The sequence below is a fragment of the Scyliorhinus torazame genome, chromosome 4, assembly GCF_047496885.1.
Source record: "Scyliorhinus torazame isolate Kashiwa2021f chromosome 4, sScyTor2.1, whole genome shotgun sequence".
Lineage (NCBI taxonomy): Eukaryota > Metazoa > Chordata > Chondrichthyes > Carcharhiniformes > Scyliorhinidae > Scyliorhinus > Scyliorhinus torazame.
In genome coordinates this window covers 72,947,736-72,964,641 of record NC_092710.1, presented here as the reverse complement: position 1 = coordinate 72,964,641, position 16,906 = coordinate 72,947,736, and the positions used below count along the sequence as shown (strand labels likewise).

Here is a 16,906-nt window from a genome sequence, read left to right as displayed (position 1 = left end):
GCACCACGATGGCGGCGGCTCCGCAGCTCTCTGCGCCCTGTGATTGGGCAGTCCGCCCCTCGGAAAGATGGCGGTCAGGCGGATGTGACGCCGAGGCGTGTGTTTCCGCTCCCCGGTCAGTGAAGGACGCGGTGACGGGTGGAGAGTGATGGCGGCGGCGAGGGTTTTGCTGAGAGCCAGAGGGAGCTCGGCCTGTCCTCTGCGGCTGCTGCAGCGGAGTGCGGCGCCCGCGCTCTCCGCCGATCCAACACACCACAGGTAATCGGGGGATGTCTGCGTGGGTCCCTCTGCGGGGGAATGGGGGGGTCCCTCTGCGGGGGGAATGGGGGGGTCTCTCTGCGGGGGAATGGGGGGGTCTCTCTGCGGGGGGAATGGGGGGGTCTCTCTGCGGGGGGAATGGGGGGGTCTCTCTGCGGGGGAATGGGGGGGTCCCTCTGCGGGGGGAATGGGGGGGTCTCTCTGCCGGGGGAATGGGGGGGTCTCTCTGCGGGGGGAATGGGGGGGGTCCCGCTGCGGGGGAATGGGGGGGTCTCTCTGCGGGGGAATGGGGGGGTCTCTCTGCGGGGGGAATGGGGGGTCTCTCTGCGGGGGAATGGGGGGTCTCTCTGCGGGGGAATGAGGGGGGTCCCTCTGCGGGGGGAATGGGGGGGTCTCTCTGCGGGGGGAATGGGGGGGTCTCTCTGCCGGGGGAATGGGGGGGTCTCTCTGCGGGGGGAATGGGGGGGTCTCTCTGCGGGGGAATGGGGGGGTCTCTCTGCGGGGGGAATGGGGGGTCTCTCTGCGGGGGAATGGGGGGTCTCTCTGCGGGGGAATGAGGGGGGTCCCTCTGCGGGGGGAATGAGGGGGTCCCTCTGCGGGGGAATGAGGGGGTCTCTCTGCGGGGGAATGGGGGGGTCTCTCTGCGGGGGGAATGGGGGGTCTCTCTGCGGGGGAATGGGGGGGTCTCTCTGCGGGGGGAATGGGGGGGTCTCTCTGCGGGGGGAATGGGGGGGTCTCTCTGCGGGGGAATGGGGGGGTCTCTCTGCGGGGGGAATGAGGGGGTCTCTCTGCGGGGGAATGGGGGGGTCTCTCTGCGGGGGGAATGAGGGGGTCTCTCTGCGGGGGGAATGGGGGGGTCTCTCTGCGGGGGGAATGGGGGGGTCTCTCTGCGGGGGGAATGGGGGGGTCTCTCTGCGGGGGAATGGGGGGGTCTCTCTGCGGGGGGAATGAGGGGGTCTCTCTGCGGGGGGAATGAGGGGGGTCTCTCTGCGGGGGAATGGGGGGGTCTCTCTGCGGGGGGAATGAGGGGGTCCCTCTGCGGGGGGAATGGGGGGGTTCTCTCTGCGGGGGGAATGGGGGGGTCTCTCTGCGGGGGGAATGGGGGGGTCCCTCTGCGGGGGGAATGAGGGGGTCCCTCTGCGGGGGAATGAGGGGGTCCCTCTGCGGGGGGAATGGGGGGGTCTCTCTGCGGGGGAATGGGGGGGTCTCTCTGCGGGGGGAATGAGGGGGTCCCTCTGCGGGGGGAATGGGGGGGTTCTCTCTGCGGGGGGAATGGGGGGGTCTCTCTGCGGGGGAATGAGGGGGTCTCTCTGCGGGGGGAATGGGGGGGTTCTCTCTGCGGGGGGAATGGGGGGGTCTCTCTGCGGGGGAATGGGGGGGTCTCTCTGCGGGGGGAATGAGGGGGTCTCTCTGCGGGGGGAATGAGGGGGTCTCTCTGCGGGGGAATGAGGGGGTCTCTCTGCGGGGGAATGGGGGGGTCTCTCTGCGGGGGGAATGGGGGGTCTCTCTGCGGGGGAATGGGGGGGGTCTCTCTGCGGGGGGAATGAGGGGGTCACACTGCGGGGGAATGAGGGGGTCTCTCTGCGGGGGAATGAGGGGGTCTCTCTGCGGGGGAATGGGGGGGTCTCTCTGCGGGGGGAATGGGGGGTCTCTCTGCGGGGGAATGGGGGGGTCTCTCTGCGGGGGGAATGAGGGGGTCTCTCTGCGGGGGGAATGAGGGGGTCTCTCTGCGGGGGGAATGAGGGGGTCTCTCTGCGGGGGGAATGAGGGGGTCTCTCTGCGGGGGAATGGGGGGGTCTCTCTGCGGGGGGAATGAGGGGGTCCCTCTGCGGGGGAATGAGGGGGTCCCTCTGCGGGGGGAATGAGGGGGTCCCTCTGCGGGGGGAATGAGGGGGTCCCTCTGCCGGGAGAATGAGGGGGTCCCTCTGCGGGGGGAATGAGGGGGTCCCTCTGCGGGGGGAATGAGCGGGTCTATGCGGGGGGAATGAGGGGGTCCCTCTGCGGGGGAATGAGGGGGGGGTCTCTCTGCGGGGGAATGAGGGGGTCCCTCTGCGGGGGGAATGAGGGGGTCCCTCTGCGGGGGGAATGAGGGGGTCCCTCTGCGGGGGGAATGAGGGGGTCCCTCTGCGGGGGGAATGAGGGGGTCCCTCTGCGGGGGGAATGAGGGGGTCCCTCTGCGGGGGGAATGAGGGGGTCCCTCTGCGGGGGGAATGAGGGGGTCCCTCTGCCGGGGGAATGAGGGGGTCCCTCTGCGGGGGGAATGAGGGGGTCCCTCTGCGGGGGGAATGAGCGGGTCTATGCGGGGGGAATGAGGGGGTCCCTCTGCGGGGGAATGAGGGGGTCTCTCTGCGGGGGAATGAGGGGGTCCCTCTGCGGGGGGAATGAGGGGGTCCCTCTGCGGGGGAATGAGGGGGTCCCTCTGCGGGGGAATGAGGGGGTCCCTCTGCGGGGGAATGGGGGAGGTCTGCGGGGGAATGGGGGAGGTCTGCGGGGGAATGGGGGAGGTCTGCGGGGGAATGGGGGAGGTCTGCGGGGGAATGGGGGAGGTCTGCGGGGGAATGGGGGAGGTCTGCGGGGGAATGGGGGAGGTCTGCGGGGGAATGGGGGAGGTCTGCGGGGGAATGGGGGAGGCCTGCGGGGGAATGGGGCAGGCCTGCGGGGGAATGGGGCAGGCCTGCGGGGGAATGGGGGAGGAAATGGATGGAATGGGGGGTCTGCGGGGGGGAATGGATGGAATGGGGGATCTGCAGGGGTATTGGATGGAATAGGGGGTCTGCGGGGGTAATGGATGGAATGGGGGGTCTGCGGGGGATTGGATGGAATGGAGATGTCTGCGGGAGAGTGGGTGGAAATGGGGGGGTCTGCGGGAGAGTAGGTGGAATGGGGGGGTCTGCGGGAGAGTGGTTGGAATGGGGGGGTCTGCGGGAGAGTGTGTGGAATGGGGGGGTCTGCGGGAGAGTGGGTGGAATGTGGGGTCTGCGGGAGGAATGGATGGAATGGGGGGTCTGCAGTGATCATGGATAGAATGGGGGGGTCTGCGGGAGAGTGTGTGGAATGGGGGGGTCTGCAGGAGAGTGTGTGGAATGGGGGGGTCTGTGGGGGGAATAGATGGAATGGGGGGGTCTGCGGGGAAAATGGATGGAACGGGGGGTCTGCGGGGGGAATGGATGGAACGGGGGGGGGTGAGGAGGAAATGGATGGAATGGGGGGGTCTACGGGGGTAATGGATGGAATGGGGGGTCTGCGGAGGTAATGGATGGAATGGGGGGTCTGCGGGAGGAATGGATGGAATGGGGGCCTGCGGGGGAAATGGATGGAATGGGGGGTCTGCGGGGATAATGTATGGAATTGGGGGTTTGCGGGGCAATGGGGGGGTGTATGTGTGGCAATGGGGGGGTGTATACGGGGCATTGGGTGGTCTATGCGGGGCATTGGGTGGTCTATGCGGGGGAATGGGGGGAGTTTGCGGGGGAATGAGGGGGTCTCTGCGGGAGAATGAGGGGGTCTCTGCGGGAGAATGAGGGGGTCTCTGCGGGAGAATGAGGGGGTCTCTGCGGGAGAATGAGGGGGTCTCTGCGGGAGGATGAGGGGGTCTCTGCGGGGGGATGAGGGGGTCTATGCGGGGAATGAGGGGGTCTATGCGGGGAATGAGGGGGTCTATGCGGGGAATGAGGGGGTCTATGCGGGGAATGAGGGGGTCTATGCGGGGAATGAGGGGGTCTATGCGGGGAATGAGGGGGTCTATGCGGGGAATGAGGGGGTCTATGCGGGGAATGGGCGGGTCTATGCGGGGGAATGAGGGGGTCCCTCTGCGGGGCAATGGGGGTCTGCGGGGAATGGGGTGGTCAAAGCGGGGGAATGGGAGGCTCTGCGGGCGAATGGGGGGGTCTGCAAGGTGATGGGGGGGGTCTATGCGGGGGAATGGGGGCGTTTGCAGGGGTCTGCGGGGGAATGGGGGGTTTATGTGGTGCAATGGTGGGGTGTATGCGGGGAATTGGGGAATTCTATGCGGGGAATTGGGGGGGGTCTATGCGGGGCAATGGGGGGTTCTATGCGGAGGAATGGGCGTGTCTATGCGGGGCAATGGGGGGAGTCTGCGGAGGAATGGCGGGGTCTATGCGGGGGAATGGGGGGTCTATGGGGGGTCGATGCGGAAAATGGGGGGGTCTATGCGGGGGAAGGTGAGGGATCTATGCGGGGGAACGGGAGGGGTCTATGCGGGGGAACGGGAGGGGTCTATGCGGGGGAATGGGGGGTCTATGCGGGGGAATGGGGGGGTCTATGCGGGGGAATGGGGGGAGTCTGCGGGGATTTGGGGTTCTGCGGGGGTTTTGGGTTTCGGCGGGGGATTTGGGGGTCTATGCGGGGGAATGGGGGAGTCTGTGGGAGAATGGGGAGATCTGCGGGGGGAATGGGGAGGTCTGCGGGGGGAATGGGGAGGTCTGCGGGGGGAATGGGGAGGTCTGCGGGGGGAATGGGGAGGTCTGCGGGGGGAATGGGGAGGTCTGCGGGGGAATGGGGAGGTCTGCGGGGCAATGGGGGGGGAAATGGATGGAATGGGGGGTCTGCAGGGGGAATGGATGGAATGGGGGTTCTGCAGGGGTAATGGGTGGAATGGGGGGTCTGCGGGGGAATGGATGGAAAGGAGATGTCTGCGGCAGAGTGGGTGGAATGGGGGGGTCTGTGGGAGAGTGGGTGGAATGAGGGGGTCTGTGGGGGAATGGATGGAAAGGAGATGTCTGCGGCAGAGTGGGTGGAATGGGGGGGTCTGTGGGAGAGTGGGTGGAATGAGGGGGTCTGTGGGAGAGTGGGTGGAATGGGTGGGTCTGTGGGAGAGTGGGTGGAATGAGGGGGTCTGTGGGTGGAATGAGGGGGTCTGTGGGTGGAATGGGGGGGTCTGCGGGAGAGTGGGTGGAATGGGGGATCTGCGGAAGAGTGGGTGGAATGGGGGGGTCTGCGGGTGAGTGGGTGGTATGGGGGGGTCTGGGAGAGTGGGTGGAAATGGGGGGTCTGCAGGGGTAATGGATGGAATAGGGGGTCTGCGGGAGAGTGGGTGGAATGGGGGGTCTGCGGGAGAGTGGGTGGAATGTGGGGTCTGCGGGGGGGAATGGATGGAATGGAGGGTCTGAGGGAGGAATGGATGGAATGGGGGGTCTGCGGGAGAGTGGGTGGAATGTGGGGTCTGCGGTGGTCATGGATAGAATGGGGGGTCTGAGGGGGGAATGGATGGAATGGGGGGTCTGCGGGGGGAATGGATGGAATGGGGGGTCTGCGGGGGAAATGGATGGAATGGGGGGGTCTGCGGGGGTAATGGATGGAATGGAGGGTCTGCGGGGGGAGTGGAGGGAATGGGGGGTCTGCGGGGGTAATGGATGGAATGGGGGGTCTGCGGGGGGAGTGGAGGGAATGGGGGCTCTGCGGGGGGAATGGATGGAATGGGGGGGTGCGGAGGTAATGGATGGAATGGGGGGTCTGCGGGGGGAGTGGAGGGAATGGGGGGTCTGCGGGGGGAGTGGAGGGAATGGGGGGCCTGCGGGGGTAATGGATGGAATGGGGGGTCTGCGTAGGGAATGGATGGGTCTGCGGAGGGAATGGATGGAATGGGGGGTCTTTGGGAGAGTGGGTGGAATGGGGGGGTCTGTGGGAGAGTGGGTGGAAAGGGGGGTCTTTGGGAGAGTGGGCGGAATGGGGGGGTCTTTGGGAGAGTGGGTGGAAAGGGGGGGTCTGTGGGAGAGTGGGTGGAATGGGGGGGTCTGTGGGAGAGTGGGTGGAATGGGGGGGTCTGTGGGAGAGTGGGTGGAATGGGTGTCTGGGAGAGTGGGTGGAATGGGGGGGTCTGCGGGAGAGTGGGTGGAATGGGTGTCTGTGGGAGAGTGGGTGGAATGGGGGGGTCTGTGGGAAAGTGGGTGGAATGGGTGTCTGTGGGAGAGTGGGTGGAATGGGGGGGGGTCTGCGGGAGAGTGGGTGGAATGGGGGGTCTGGGGGAGAGTGGGTGGAATGGGGGGGTCTGCGGGAGAGTGGGTGGAATGGGATTGTCTGCGGGAGAGTGGGTGGAATGGGGGGGTCTGCGGGTGAGTGGGTGGAATGGGGGGTCTGGGAGAGTGGGTGGAAATGGGGGGTCTGCGGGAGAGTAGGTGGAATGGGGTGGGGTCTGTGGGAGAGTGGTTGGAATGGGGGGGTCTGTAGGAGAGTGTGTGGAATGGGGTGTCTGCGGGGGGAATGGATGGAATGGGGGTCTGCAGGGGTATTGGATGGAATGGGGGGTCTGCGGAGGGAATGGATGGAATGGAGGGTCTGCGGGAGAGTGGGCGGAATGGGGGGTCTTTGGGAGAGTGGGTGGAATGGGGGGGTCTGCGGGAGAGTGGGTGCCATGGGGGGGTCTGCGGGAGAGTGGGTGGAATGGGGGATCTGTAGGAGAGTGGGTGGAATGGGGTGTCTGCGGGGGAAATGGATGGAATGGGGCGTCTGCGGGGGGAATGGATGGAATGGGGGTCTGCAGGGGTATTGGATGGAATGGGGGGTCTGCTGAGGGAATGGATGGAATGGAGGGTCTGCGGGAGAGTGGGCGGAATGGGGGGTCTTTGGGAGAGTGGGTGGAATGGGGGGGTCTGCGGGAGAGTGGGTGCCATGGGGGGGTCTGCGGGAGAGTGGGTGCCATGGGGGGGTCTGCGGGAGAGTGGGTGGAATGGGGGATCTGTAGGAGAGTGGGTGGAATGGGGTGTCTGCGGGGGGAATGGATGGAATGGGGTGTTTGCGGGGGGAATGGATGGAATGGGGTGTCTGCGGGGGGAATGGGTGGAATGGGGGGGTGCGGAGGAAATGGATGGAATGGGGGGTCTACGGGGGTAATGGATGGAATGGGGGGGTCTGCGGGAGGAATGGATGGAATGGGAGCCTGCGGGGGAAATGTATGGAATGGTGGGTCTGCGGGGGAATGGGGGAGTCTGCGGGGGAATGGGGGAGTCTGCGGGGGAATGGGGGGGTCTTTGCGGGGCAATGGGGGGGTCTATGCGGGGCAATGGGGGTCTCTGCGGGAGAATGAGGGGGTCTCTGCGGGAGAATGAGGGGGTCTCTGCGGGGCAATGGGGGGGGTCCCTCTGCGGGGCCATGGGGGGGTCCCTCTGCGGGGCCATGGGGGGGTCCCTCTGCGGGGCCATGGGGGGGTCCCTCTGCGGGGCCATGGGGTCTATGCGGGAGAATGAGGGTGTCTATGAGGGGTCTGTGCGGGGGAATGGGGGCGTTTGCGGCGGAATGGGGTGGTCTGCGGGGGAACGGGGGGGTCTATGCGGGGGAACGGGCGGGTCTATGGGCGGGAATGGGGGGGTCTCTGCGGGAGAATGGGGGGAGTCTGCGGGGGAATGGGGGAGGTCTGCGGGGGAATGGGGGAGGTCTGCGGGGGAATGGGGGAGGTCTGCGGGGGAATGGGGGGGGTCTGCGGGGGAATGGGGGAGGTCTGCGGGGGATTGGGGAGGTCTGCGGGGGATTGGGGAGGTCTGCGGGGGAATGGGGGAGGTCTGCGGGGGATTGGGGGAGGTCTGCGGGAGAATGGGGAGGTCTGCAGGGGATTGGGGGGTCTGCGGGGGAATGGGGGAGGTCTGCGGGGGATTGGGGGAGGTCTGCGGGGGAATGGGGGAGGTCTGCGGGGGAATGGGGGAGGTCTGCGGGGGATTGGGGGAGGTCTGCGGGGGATTGGGGGAGGTCTGCGGGGGAATGGGGAGGTCTGCGGGGGAATGGGGAGGTCTGCGGGGGATTGGGGGAGGTCTGCGGGGGAATGGGGGAGGTCTGCGGGAGAATGGGGAGGTCTGCGGGAGAATGGGGAGGTCTGCGGGGGATTGGGGGAGGTCTGCGGGGGATTGGGGGAGGTCTGCGGGGGAATGGGGGAGGTCTGCGGGGGAATGGGGGAGGTCTGCGGGGGAATGGGGGAGGTCTGCGGGGGAATGGGGGAGGTCTGCGGGGGAATGGGGGAGGTCTGCGGGGGATTGGGGGAGGTCTGCGGGGGATTGGGGGAGGCCTGCGGGGGAATGGGGGAGGCCTGCGGGGGAATGGGGGAGGTCTGCGGGGGAATGGGGGAGGTCTGCGGGGGAATGGGGGGTCTGCGGGAGGAATGGATGGAATGGGGGTCTGCGGGGGGGAATGGATGGAATGGGGCATCTGCGGGGGTAATGGGTGGAATGGAGATGTCTGCGGCAGAGTGGGTGGCATGGGGGGGTCTGTGGGAGAGTGGGTGGAATGGGGGGGGTCTGTGGGAGAGTGGGTGGAATGAGGGGGCCTGTGGGTGGAATGGGGGGGGTCTGCGGGAGAGTGGGTGGAATGAGGGGGTCTGTGGGTGGAATGGCGGGGTCTGCGGGAGAGTGGGTGGAATGGGGGAGTCTGCGGGTGCGTGGGTGGAAAAGGGGGGGTCTGCGGGAAAGTGGGTGGAATGGGGGGGTCTGCAGGAAAGTGGGTGGAATGGGAGGGTGAAGTCCACGGGGGGGAGGGGTGGTTTGGTCTGCGGGGGGGCGAGCGAAGTCCGTGGGCAGGGGGGGGGGTGAGTTCCGCGGGCGGGGGGGGGGTTGAGTTCCGCGGGCGGGCGGGGGGGGGGTGAGATCCGCGGGCGGATTGGGTGAGTTCCGCGGGCGGGGGGGGTGGGTTCCGTGGGGGGGGGGGGAGGGTTCCGCGGGCGGGGGGGGGGGGTGAGGTCTGCCGGAGGGGCGGGTGATGTCCACGGGGGGGGGGGTGATGTCTGCCGGAGGGGCGGGGGGGGGGGGCGAGGTCTGCCGGAGGGGCGGGTGATGTCCCCGGGGGGGGGGGGGGGGAGAGGGGGGAGTCTGCGGGGGGCTTTCTAATTTCTCTCTCCTTGCCACTCAGGGGAGCGAGGCAGTGGCAGCCGGACCCGGAATGGATGAAGCAATATGAAGGGGCAGTGATGTATCCGACTGAAATCACGGCCAAGTGGAAACCACCCCCTTGGAACGGTGAGAGGCAGAGGGAGGTGGGGGGGAATGCATCTGTTTGGACTCTGTCCCGACACGGCTCAGCGACCCAGGGCGTATCAGAGGGAGATGGGGTGGGGGGGGAATGCAGCTGTTCGGACTCTGTCCCGACACCGCTCTGCGACCCAGGGCGTATCAGAGGGAGATGGGGTGGGGGGGGGGTGCAGCTGTTCGGACTCTGTCCCGACACGGCTCAGCGACCCAGGGCGTATCAGCGGGAGGTGGGGGGGGGGTGGGGGGGAATGCAGCTGTTCGGACTCTGTCCCGACACCGCTCTGCGACCCAGGGCGTATCAGAGGGAGGTGGGGGGGGGGGGTGCAGCTGTTCGGACTCTGTCCCGACACGGCTCAGCGACCCAGGGCGTATCAGAGGGAGGTGGGGGGGGTGCAGCTGTTTGGACTCTGTCCCGACACCGCTCAGCGACCCAGGGCGTATCAGAGGGAGGTGGGGGGGGGGGGTGCAGCTGTTCGGACTCTGTCCCGACACCGCTCAGCGACCCAGGGCGTATCAGAGGGAGGTGGGGGGGGGTGCAGCTGTTCGGACTCTGTCCCGACACCGCTCAGCGACCCAGGGCGTATCAGAGGGAGGTGGGGGGAATGCAGCTGTTCGGACTCTGTCCTGACACCGCTCAGCGACCCAGGGCGTATCAGAGGGAGGTGGGGGGGGGTGCAGCTGTTCGGACTCTGTCCCGACACGGCTCAGCGACCCAGGGCGTATCAGAGGGAGGTGGGGGGGGTGCAGCTGTTCGGACTCTGTCCCGACACCGCTCTGCGACCCAGGGCGTATCAGAGGGAGGTGGGGGGGGTGCAGCTGTTCGGACTCTGTCCCGACACCGCTCAGCGACCCAGGGCGTATCAGCGGGAGGTGGGGGGGGGGGGGGTGCAGCTGTTCGGACTCTGTCCCGACACCGCTTTGCGACCCAGGGCGTATCAGAGGGAGGTGGGGGGGGTGCAGCTGTTCGGACTCTGTCCCGACACCGCTCAGCGACCCAGGGCGTATCAGCGGGAGGTGGGGGGGGGGGGGGGTGCAGCTGTTCGGACTCTGTCCCGACACCGCTCAGCGACCCAGGGCGTATCAGAGGGAGGTGGGGGGGGGGGGGTGCAGCTGTTCGGACTCTGTCCCGACACCGCTCTGCGACCCAGGGCGTATCAGAGGGAGGTGGGGGGGGGGGGTGCAGCTGTTCGGACTCTGTCCCGACACCGCTTTGCGACCCAGGGCGTATCAGAGGGAGGTGGAGGGGATGCAGCTGTTCGGACTCTGTCCCGACACCGCTTTGCGACCCAGGGCGTATCAGAGGGAGGTGGAGGGGATGCAGCTGTTCGGACTCTGTCCCGACACCGCTCAGCGACCCAGGGCGTATCAGAGGGAGGTGGGGGGGGTGCAGCTGTTCGGACTCTGTCCCGACACCGCTTTGCGACCCAGGGCGCATCAGCGGGAGGTGGGGGGGAATGCAGCTGTTCGGACTCTGTCCCAACACCGCTCTGCGACCCAGGGCGTATCAGAGGGAGGTGGAGGGGATGCAGCTGTTTGGACTCTGTCCCGACACCGCTCAGCGACCCAGGCCGTATCAGAGGGAGGTGGGGGGGAATGCAGCTGTTTGGACTCTGTCCCGACACGGCTCAGCGACCCAGGGCGTATCAGCGGGAGGTGGGGGGGGGTGGGGGGGGGTGCAGCTGTTCGGACTCTGTCCCGACACCGCTCTGCGACCCAGGGCGTATCAGAGGGAGGTGGGGGGGGTGCAGCTGTTCGGACTCTGTCCCGACACCGCTCAGCGACCCAGGGCGTATCAGAGGGAGGTGGGGGGATGCAGCTGTTCGGACTCTGTCCCGAAACCGCTCAGCGACCCAGGGCGTATCGAAGGCAGAGGGAGCTTATTCAGGTCTCTGTTCGCAATGTCTGACTTTCCACCCCATCTTTCTCTCCCTCTTTTCTCACACGTACTCCCTCACAGACAAAGACCCCCCAAAAGAGAGGAAAGTTACCAACTTTGTCATCAACTTTGGTCCTCAGCACCCGGCTGCCCACGGAGTCCTGCGCCTAGTCATGGAGCTGAGTGGGGAGTCTGTGAAGAAATGCGACCCCCACATCGGCCTCCTGCACCGGGGCACAGAGAAACTCATTGAATACAAAACCTACCTGCAGGTACGTCATCCCCTCGGGGCTGCCTTCCTAACCGTGCTATCAGAGGGTCAGTACTGAGGGAGTGCTGCACTGTCAGAGGGTCAGCACCGAGGGAGTGCTGCACTGTCAGAGGGTCAGTACTGAGGGAGCGCTGCACTGTCAGTGGGTCATTACTGAGGGAGAGCTGCACTGTCAGAGGGTCTGTACTGAGGGAGTGCTGCACTGTCAGAGGGTCAGTACTGAGTGAGCTCTGCACTGTCAGAGGGTCAGTACTGAGGGAGAGCTGCACTGTCAGAGGGTCAGTACTGAGGGAGCGCTGCATTGTCAGAGGGTCAGTACTGAGTGAGCGCTGCACTGTCAGAGGGTCAGTACTGAGGGAGTGCTGCACTGTCAAAGGGTCAGTACTGAGGGAGCGCTGCACTGTCAGAGGGTCAGTACTGAGGGAGTGCTGCACTGTCAGTGGGTCATTACTGAGGGAGAGCTGCACTGTCAGAGGGTCTGTACTGAGGGAGTGCTGCACTGTCAGAGGGTCAGTACTGAGTGAGCGCTGCACTGTCAGAGGGTCAGTACTGAGGGAGAGCTGCACTGTCAGAGGGTCAGTACTGAGGGAGCGCTGCATTGTCAGAGGGTCAGTACTGAGTGAGCGCTGCACTGTCAGAGGGTCAGTACTGAGGGAGAGCTGCACTGTCAGAGGGTCTGTACTGAGGGAGTGCTGCACTGTCAGAGGGTCAGTACTGAGTGAGCGCTGCACTGTCAGTGGGTCATTACTGAGGGAGTGCTGCATTGTCAGAGGATCTGTACTGAGGGAGCGCTGCACTGTCAGAGGGTCAGGACTGAGGGAGTGCTGCACTGTCAGAGGGTCAATGCTGATGGAGTGCTGCACTGTCAGAGGGTCAGTATTGAGGGAGTGCTGCACTGTCAGAGGGTCAGTACTGAGGGAGCGCTGCACTGTCAGAGGGTCAGTACTGAGGGGGTGTTGCACTGTCAGAGTGTCTGTACTGAGTGAGTGCTGCACTGTCAGAGAATCAGTACTGAGGGAGTGCTGCACTGTCAGAGGGTCAGGACTGAGGGAGTGCTGCACTGTCAGAGGGTCAATGCTGATGGAGTGCTGCACTGTCAGAGGGTCAGTATTGAGGGAGTGCTGCACTGTCAGAGGGTCAGTACTGAGGGAGCGCTGCACTGTCAGAGGGTCAGTACTGAGGGGGTGTTGCACTGTCAGAGTGTCTGTACTGAGGGAGTGCTGCACTGTCAGAGAATCAGTACTGAGGGAGTGCTGCACTGTCAGAGAGACAGTACTGAGGGAGTGCTGCAATGTCAGAGGGACACTACTGAGGGAGTGCTGCACTGTCAGAGGATCAGTACTGAGGGAGTGCTGCACTGTCAGAGGGTCAGTACTGAGGGAGTGCTGCACTGTCAGAGGGTCTGTACTGAGGGAGTGCTGCACTGTCAGGGTCAGTAGTACTGAGGGAGTGCTGCACTGTCAGAGGGTCAGTACTGAGGGAGCGCTGCACTGTCAAGAGGGTCAGTACTGAGGGAGTGCTGCACTGTCAGAGGGTCTGTACTGAGGGTGTGCTGCACTGTCAGAGGGTCTGTACTGAGGGAGTGCTGCACTGTCAGAGGGTCAGTACTGAGTGAGCGCTGCACTGTCGGGTCTGTACTGAGGGAGTGCTGCACTGTCAAAGGGTCAGTACTGAGGGAGTGCTGCACTGTCAGAGGGCCAGTACTGAGGGAGTGCTGCACTGTCAGAGGGTCAGGACTGAGGGAGTGCTGCACTGTCAGAGGGTCAATGCTGATGGAGTGCTGCACTGTCAGAGTCAGTACTGAGGGAGCGCTGCACTGTCAGTGGGTCATTACTGAGGGAGTGCTGCACTGTCAGAGAGTTAGTACTGAGGGAGTGCTGCACTGTCAGAGGGTCTGTACTGAGGGAGTGCTGCACTGTCAGAGAATCAGTACTGAGGGAGTGCTGCACTGTCAGAGAGACAGTACTGAGGGAGTGCTGCAATGTCAGAGGGACACTACTGAGGGAGTGCTGCACTGTCAGAGGATCAGTACTGAGGGAGTGCTGCACTGTCAGAGGGTCAGTACTGAGGGAGCGCTGCACTGTCAGAGGGTCAGTACTGAGGGAGTGCTGCACTGTCAGAGGGTCAGTACTGAGGGAGTGCTGCACTGTCAGAGGGTCAGTACTGAGGGAGTGCTGCACTGTCAGAGGGTCTGTACTGAGGGAGTGCTGCACTGTCAGGGTCAGTAGTACTGAGGGAGTGCTGCACTGTCAGGGTCAGTAGTACTGAGGGAGTGCTGCACTGTCAGAGGGTCAGTACTGAGGGAGCGCTGCACTGTCAGAGGGTCCGTACTGAGGGAGTGCTGCACTGTCAGAGAGTCAGTACTGAGGGAGTGCTGCACTGTCAGAGGGCCAGTATTGAGGGAGTGCTGCACTGTCAGAGGGTCAGTACTGAGGGAGCGCTGCACTGTCAAGAGGGTCAGTACTGAGGGAGTGCTGCACTGTCAGAGGGTCTGTACTGAGGGAGTGCTGCACTGTCAGAGGGTCAGTACTGAGGGAGAGCTGCACTGTCAGAGGGTCTGTACTGAGGGAGTGCTGCACTGTCAGAGGGTCAGTACTGAGTGAGCGCTGCACTGTCGGGTCTGTACTGAGGGAGTGCTGCACTGTCAAAGGGTCAGTACTGAGGGAGTGCTGCACTGTCAGAGGATCTGTACTGAGGGAGCGCTGCACTGTCAGAGGGTCAGGACTGAGGGAGTGCTGCACTGTCAGAGGGTCAATGCTGATGGAGTGCTGCTCTGTCAGAGTCAGTACTGAGGGAGCGCTGCACTGTCAGAGGATCAGTACTGAGGGAGTGCTGCACTGTCAAAGGGTCAGTACTGAGGGAGTGCTGCACTGTCAGAGGGTCAGTACTGAGGGGGTGTTGCACTGTCAGAGGGTCTGTACTGAGGGAGTGCTGCACTGTCAGAGAGACAGTACTGAGGGAGTGCTGCAATGTCAGAGGGACACTACTGAGGGAGTGCTGCACTGTCAGAGGATCAGTACTGAGGGAGCGCTGCACTGTCAGAGGGTCAGTACTGAGGGAGCGCTGCACTGTCAGAGGGTCAGTACTGAGGGAGTGCTGCACTGTCAGAGGGTCAGTACTGAGGGAGTGCTGCACTGTCAGAGGGTCAGTACTGAGGGAGAGCTGCACTGTCAGAGGGTCTGTACTGAGGGAGTGCTGCACTGTCAGGGTCAGTAGTACTGAGGGAGTGCTGCACTGTCAGAGGGTCAGTACTGAGGGAGCGCTGCACTGTCAGAGGGTCCGTACTGAGGGAGTGCTGCACTGTCAGAGAGTCAGTACTGAGGGAGTGCTGCACTGTCAGAGAGTCAGTACTGAGGGAGTGCTGCACTGCCAGAGGGTCAGTACTGAGGGAGCGCTGCACTGTCAGAGGGTTTGTACTGAGGGAGTGCTGCACTGTCAGAGGGTCTGGACTGAGGGAGTGCTGCACTGTCGGAAGGTCAGTACTGAGGGAGTGCTGCACTGTCAGAGGGTCAGTACTGAGGGAGTGCTGCACTGTCAGAGGGTCAGTACTGAGGGAGCGCTGCACTGTCAAAGGGTCTGTACTGAGGGAGTGCTGCACTGTCAGAGGGTCCGTACTGAGGGAGTGCTGCACTGTCAGAGGGTCAGTACTGAGGGAGCGCTGCACTGTCAGAGGGTTAGTGCTGAGGGAATACTGCACTGTCAGAGGGTCTGTACTGAGGGAGTGCTGCACTGTCAGAGGGTCCGTACTGAGGGAGTGCTGCACTGTCAGAGGGTCAGTACTGAGGGAGCGCTGCACTGTCAGAGGGTCAGTGCTGAGGGAGAGCTGCACTGTCAGAGGGTCAGTACTGAGGGAGCGCTGCACTGTCAGAGGGTTTGTACTGAGGGAGTGCTGCACTGTCAGAGAGAGTACTGAGGGATCGCTGCACTGTCAGAGAGTCCGTACTGAAGGAGTGCTGCACTGTCAGAGAGTCCGTACTGAGGGAATACTGCACTGTCAGAGGGTCAGTACTGAGGGAGCGCTGCACTGTCAGAGGGTCAGTACTGAGGGAGTGCTGCACTGTCAGAGGGTCAGTACTGAGGGAGTGCTGCACTGTCAAAGGGTCAGTACTGAGGGAGTGTTGCACTGTCAGAGGGTCAGTACTGAGGGAGTGCTGCACTGTCAGAGGGTCAGTACTGAGGGAGTGCTGCACTGTAAGATTGTCTGTACTGAGGGAGTGCTGCACTGTCAGAGCGGCAGTACTGAGGGAGCGCTGCACTGTCAGTGGGTCGGTACTGAGGGAGTGCTGCACTGTCAGAGGGTCAGTACTGGGGGAGTGCTGCACTGTCAGAGGGTCAGTACTGAGGGAGTGCTGCACTGTCAGAGGGTCAGTACTGGGGGAGTGCTGCACTGTCAAAGGTCAGTACTGAGGGAGTGCTGCACTGTCAGAGGGTCAGTACTGAGGGAGTGCTGCATTGCCAGAGGGTCAGTACTGAGGGAGTGCTGCACTGTCAGAGGGTCAGTCTTTCAGTTGTGTATTAAACCTTGCAGTGTCTGCCCCCTCTGCTGGATATCAAAGAGTGCACGGAGCGTTCCGGGGTCGTCCAATATTTATTCGTCGGCCAATATAATATTGAGGGGGAAAGCAGATGATCTGGCCCGAACCACGTGGCTGTGGGATCTTGCTGTGCACAAATTGGTTGCTATGTTCCCCACACCGCTACACTGCCTGTTAAATAAGCAAGAGCCCCCGAGACGGAGCCAGGCGCTCGTTAAATGCAGATTTCCTTTTTCACCTTTATTGCGTGTAGAATGCCTGCCACCTGGTGGCTCTCGCGAGAACTGAAGCCCATTGAGGATCACCCAACACGCAGAGTTTCCGTATCTGGTGTATTTAGTGTCACGGAGAAGAGCAGCAATTCCTCGAGCTGTTGGGCTTGACAGATCTTCCCCCTCAAAGCAGTGGAGCCATTGAATAAATTCCACCTTGCTTTAGATAGATTTTTAGAAATATATATTTTTATTGAAGTATTTGCAAAATCTTTATAACAATAACAAAAGCAATAATGATAAACATCAACATGGTAAAGTAGACCTTTCCCACCCGACCCCTTCTGTACATCCCTCAACCATCTTGCACCTACCCCATCGGAATGCTGCTTCTGCCGACATTTTAATTTCCCCCGAGAAAGTCGCCGAACGGCTGCCGCCTCCGGGAGAACCCCAGCATTGACCCCCTCAAGGCAAACTTTATTTTCCCCAGCTTGAGAAACCCAGCCACGTCACTGACCCAGGTCTCCACACACGGGGGGGGCTTCGAGTCCCTCCACAGTAACAAGATCCGTCTCCGGCCTACCAGGGAGGCAAAGGCCAGGACGTCGGCCTCTTTCACTCCCTGAACTCCCGGGTCTTCTGACACTCCAAAGATCGGCACCTCTGGACTCGGCACCACCCGCGTACCTAGCGCCTCGGACATTGCCCTGGCAAACCCCTGCCAGAACCCTCCAAGCTTCAGGCATGCACAAAACATGGTTTGCTGGGCTTCCCGCACATCGGGC

The 16,906-nt window shown here is 63.4% G+C and overlaps 1 protein-coding gene and 1 long non-coding RNA gene across 2 annotated transcripts in view; one reads left to right on the top strand and one right to left on the bottom strand.

The window, feature by feature from the left end:
- Positions 1-16,906, bottom strand: part of ndufs2 (NADH:ubiquinone oxidoreductase core subunit S2) — a 132,842-nt gene that overhangs the window by 94,250 nt on the left and 21,686 nt on the right. The gene's annotated exons all lie outside the window — the stretch shown is intronic.
- On the top strand, positions 93-11,367 carry LOC140410301 (uncharacterized). The gene is made up of 3 exons (XR_011940614.1): positions 93-258; positions 9,106-9,212; positions 11,182-11,367. It is a non-coding gene; the product is annotated as an uncharacterized lncRNA (long non-coding RNA).